This window comes from Cupressus sempervirens, chromosome 10 (genome assembly GCF_028749045.1).
Source record: "Cupressus sempervirens isolate cs-2001-9-10 chromosome 10, ASM2874904v1, whole genome shotgun sequence".
NCBI lineage: Eukaryota > Viridiplantae > Streptophyta > Pinopsida > Cupressales > Cupressaceae > Cupressus > Cupressus sempervirens.
The window spans coordinates 102,489,849-102,495,692 of NC_143127.1; positions in this window are offsets into that span (position 1 = coordinate 102,489,849).

A 5,844-nucleotide genomic window follows, 5' to 3' on the forward strand; every position below is an offset into this window, starting at 1 on the left:
AAGTTCATTAAGAATTTTAGTGGCATATGTGCACCCCTAACTGACACAATAAGAGGGGATAGAAAAGAGTTCGAATGGACTATGGTAGCTGCGAGAAGTTTTGAATTGTTTAAGAAGAAGGTGATAGAACAACCTGTGTTGGCACATCCTAATTTTAGCAAGGTGTTCCAAGTGGATTGTGATGCTAGTGGCAGTGCTATTGGGGCTGTATTAAACCAAGAAGGTAAGCCTATTGCATATTTTAGTGAAAAATTGAATGATGCAAAAAAGAAGTATTCTGTTTATGATCAAGAGTTCTATGCAATAGTTCAGGCCTTAAAGAAATGGAGGAATTATTTATTGCCAAAGGAATTTGTTTTATATACTAATCACCAAGCATTATAGTATCTAAATAGCCAAGGTAAATTGAATCAGAGGCATATGAAGTGGGTAGAGTTCTTGCAGAGCTATACATTTGTGTTGAAGCATAGAAGTGGAAAATCTAATAGGGTTGCAAATGCATTAAGTAGGAGACAGTTGTTGCTTACAGTAATGCAGGTTGAAGTAGTTGGGTTTGCTAAACTCAAGAATCTATACCCTAAGGATCCTAATTCTTTTGAAGCATGGAAAGCTTGTAAAGAACCTGTTGCTATAGATAGAACTAAGTGGTTAGACTATCTGATTCAGGATGGTATGTTGTTCAAGGGCAGTCAATTGTGTATTCCAAGAAGTTCCATGAGGGAAAATCTAATTAAGGAGAAACACAGTGGAGGGATGGCAGGACATTTTGGTTGAGATAAGACCATTGCCATTCTTAGAGAACATTATTTTTGGCCTCAGATTTCACAGGATGGGAAGAAGTTTGTAAAGAGTTGTCAGATTTGTCAAGTGGCCAAGGGATTTAGTCACAATACTAGACTTTCTCAACCATTGCCTATTCCATCAAAGCCATGGGAGGACATAAGTATGGATTTTGTTCTTGGATTGCCGAGGACACAAAGGGGTAATGACTCAGTATTTGTAGTGGTTGATAGGTTCTCCAAAATGGCACATTTCATTCCATGCCATAAAACTCATGATGTTGTCCATATACTTGTTTTTCAGAGAGGTGGTAAGACTACATGGCCTCCCAAAGAGTATAGTTTCTGATAGAGATACTAAATTTGTGGTGTATTTCTGTAAACGAACTTGAAATTTAGTTCCACACATCATCCGCAGATTGATGGCTAGACAAAAGTGGTAAACAGAAGTCTAGGCAATTTGCTGAGATGTTTAGTTGGGGATAAGCCCAAAGGATGGGATTTGATTCTACCACAAGCAAAATTTTCTTATAATAACTCTATAAATAGGAGTACTAGTAAATCACCATTTCAAATTGTATATGAAAGTAGCCCAAGGACTACACCAGAATTGAGGAAGATGGAGCAAGGGGAGAGGACAAGTGTTGAAGCAGAGGAGTTTGCTGAACATATCAAGCGCTAACATGAGTAGGTCCAGGCACACATTATCAAGATGAATCAACAGTATAAAGCTAGGGCTGATCAAAGGAGAAGACATAAGGAGTTCAAAGTAGGGGATCTAGTCATGGTACACATAAGAAAGGAGAGATTTCTAGTAGGTACTTACAACAAGCTAAAGATGAAGAAATTTGGCCCCTACAAAATTTTGAAGAAACATGACTTAGGAAATGCATATGAGGTGGAGTTTTCAAATGGAATTCACATTTCTCCTATCTTCAACATACAGACTTGACAGAGTATCATGATGATGGTGTAGATGAGGAGCTAATGTTAGAGCCATGTCTAATTCTCGCTTCTAAGAGGGAGGAGATAGAAAAAATTCTAGATCATCATGTGGGCACGAGTACCAAAAATAGGTAGTATGAAGAGTATCTGGTTAAGTAGAAAGATTGACTAATTGAGGACTCAACTTGGATATCAGCAGTTGAGGTTTCCCATTTGGGATTTCCTCTACCATCCATAAAGTGACAGGGTCACTTTTCAATCTACCCTGGGTGTCTGATGCAAGAGCATCCAGAGGTATAAGGGCAGTCCTATGTCACCCAAAAAAATGTGCTTAGTTTTTGTTTCATGTGTTTTCATTTATGGATACCCATTTGGGTCAAATAAAGGTTCCAACTCTTAGTGTTCTAGGTTAGAGTATTTGAGCACCTTGGGATATGTGTAAATGCCAAAAAAATAGGACTATGTAATTGAGCCATAATTATGGTGGATTCTAAGGTGTAAATTGGAGGGAGGATTAAAATTGTAATTTAGAATATTCAAAAAAAAGAATCAGGTCAAAAGGCTGCACGGTTTGAAAGTTATTGTAGTTTTTGAATTTCTGGAGACCTCCTAAGAATGCTTCATGGTCAAGTTTAGGGCATTAAATGACCTTGTATAGGGCCAAAAAATGGGAGACAAGTGAAGTTAGTCCATAGGGCTATAGAGCACTTCGAGAGCTTTCCAAAAATGTAAACGATTCATCAATCAAAGCTACGGTTCAAGAGTTATGCCTCTCAGAAGTTCGGTTACCATTTATGGATTCTTCTAGTTTTGCGCCGACTTCTAACACAACTTCTAGAGCCTTCTATTTGGTTAGTGGATGCCAACTAGAACATTCTAGAATGTATTCCTAATCCTTAACCCTTTGGGGTCTATTTAAAGACATTTCTAGCATTGTGAAAGGTAGTTCGGAGTGGAGTTTGAGAGAAGGTACTGGGAGAAGAAATTATCTCTAGATTTATGCTATTGTAAGCCCATAGGGCATGTTTTGGAGTTTGTTTCTCTGCACTAAGTGTACTAGCATATTTTCATAGTTAATAAAATTTTCCCTTTCCTGTTGTGTCCATTCTATGCTTGGGTTGTGTCCCCATCACAACCCCTAGTACACCTCAGCATAATTTGTATAGTTGAAAGAAGGAAAAAATCAATCATAGATTGTGCAATAACTTTGATGATATATAATAATATTGCTATCAAATACTAGAAAGAAGAAATAAAAGTTTCAATGCATACCTTGAACATAGTATAGCTAAGAAAAGACTCAAATCAAACTCCTTATGAACTATGGTATGGCTACAAACCTAATGTAAGTTGAAAGTATTTGGTAGAAAATGTTATATTCTAAAAGAGACTAGGAAAGGTAAATTTGATGTCAAAGGTCATGAAGGTATATTCCTAGGATACTCCAATAGAAGTAAAGCTTATAAATGTTTGAATTTATCCACTCATAAGATCATAGAAAGTACACATGTGAGAATTGATGAATTTGTAGAAAGAGTGAAGAAGAAGAAATAAAGAACCTGAGGATTAAATAAAGTTTATTTACTATGAACCTGATACATTGCCAAATCTAACTGGAATTCAAGAGGCCTCACCTCCCAAGTCCCCAAAATGTCTAGAAGAACTCGAGTTTCAATAGTGCAACCCAAGTCATAGTCTGAAGGAGTTGAGTTGAAATTAGAGGCTACCACATTATAACTAGAACAAGCTGATTCTAAAGGACTTGAGTCATGGACAGTGGGACCCGAGCTTGATATAGAAGATCATGGTGAAGATAGTGGAACAAGTTAAAAATCCAAAGTACCTGTGTTAGCAAGATATGTGAGAAGACACCATGAACTTGATCATATCATTGCAGATAAGTTAGATGGTACAATGACAAGAAAAAAATTAAAAGGTAATGTTTGCTTACTGAATTTGAACTTAGATCAGTAAAAGATTCTTTGGATAATGAAAGTTGGATTGAATCTATGAATGAAGAGATAGAATAAATAGAGAGGAATAAGACATGGACTCTTTTTTCTAGATCCAAGGATAAAAATGTAATTGGTACAAAGTGGGTTTTTAGAAATAAGTTGAATGAAGATGGGGAAGTTTCTAGAAATAAAGCAAGGTTAGTATGCAAAGGTTATTCTCAAGAAGAAAGTATTGATTATGGTGAATTTTTTTTTCCTTTTGCAAGATTAGAAGGTGTTAAAAATTTACTTGCTTATGTTGCACATAGAGGATTTAAAGTTTATCAAATGGATGTGAAATCTACATTCTTGAATATAATTTGTGAAGAGGAAGTTTACATAGAACAACCTAAAGGTTTTATAGATCCTAGAAAAAGGATATGGTTTGTAAATTCCACAAAGCATTGTATGGTCTCAAGCAAGTTCCCAAACCTTGGTATAAAAAACTTCATAACTATTTGATGAATATTGGTTTTCAAAGGACAAATGATATTGATAGCTTGTATATTAAAGAAGGACCAAACAAGAAGATTGTATTGGCAAAAATATTTGTTGATGACACATTGTTCACTAGAAATGATGACTTGTGCAAATCCTTTTTAGAAGAAATGAGTAAAGAATCTAAGATGTCCATGTTTGGAGAGAGAAAATTATTTGTTGGATTATAGATTCTATGGATAAAAGATGGTATCTACATTACTCAATCCAAATATATGAAGGAGATACTAAAGAAGTTTGGAATGGAAGACTCAAGAATAGTTGGAAAAGCTATATCAACTAGACATAAGCTTTCTAAAAATGATGATTCCAAGGAGGTAGATTAGACCACATATAGATCAATGATTGGTAAACTACAATGTGTAGTGCATACAAGGCCTGATGTTGCATTAGCAGTTGGTATGGTGGCAAGATTATCAAAAAATCCTAAAGAAAACCATATGATGGAAATCAAGAGAATCATGAGGTATCTAAAGGATACTAAAGACTATGGATTATGGTACAAAAATGGAGGCAATTTGGATTTGAAAGAATTCATAGATGTTGATTGGGCAGGAAGTGTTGATGATAGGAAGAGCACTAGTGATGGAGTGTTCTTTCTTGGTAAAAGAGTATTGTCTTGGACAAGTAAGATGTAAAATTGTATTTCTTAGTCTACATTAGAGGCTAAATATGTTGTAGCATTAGTTAATTGCTCCAATGTTGTTTGGTTCAAACAACTATTGGTAGGTATGAAGGTAGAGATCAAGGATCTAATGGTTATCTTCTATGATAACACCCATGCAATTAATATATCAAAGAATCTTGTGATGCATACCAAGACCAAGCACATTGCTATAAAATATCATTTTTTGAGAGAATTGGTGCAAGATAAAGAGGTAAGATTGGAATATGTGAATACTAAAGAACAAATTGTAGACATATTCACTAAGCCATTTCCTAAAGATGCATTTTTGTATCTAAGAGGTAAGTTAGGGGTTATTCCTCTATTTGAAACTCACTAAATGAAGTTTAGCGATGCATCAACCAGAGCATGTTGAAGATCAGTCAATTGATGCAGTATTGAAAGGAAATATTACATATGAATCAATACATAAGGTACATTGATATTCACTAAATATTGTCTTTGCAATAATATGTGAAAAAGGGAGGAGTTTGTATATGTTATGTCACATAAATTTTTTTTGAAGATGTCAAAGAGGGGGAGTTCATCAAAGGAAGAAATGTCAAAAATGGAGAATGAACTTGGTATGATATCAAAGAGGCAAAGCTTTCTATTAGAATAAATTTTTGAAGACAAAGTTTTCTAACAGGGGGAGAAACTGAAGGCAAAGGGAGTTCACACTAATAGAAGGAGTTCTCATGGATGATAATTAGAATCAATCTAAGGATATTTTCCTTACTATTGTTTTTCTCTAAAATTTCATTGTATTATGATATGTTGTGTTGCCATCAATGCCAAAGAGGGAGATTGTTGAATACAATTGAACCTGGTTAACACTAGAAAATCATTTTTGACTTAGTGTCTACCAAGCAGTGTTTCCTAATGAAGGATTTTCTTGTTTTGGAATATTAAGCTTAGTCAATTTATTTATTGATTCTAGTAGACTGACAAGATGAATATTAAT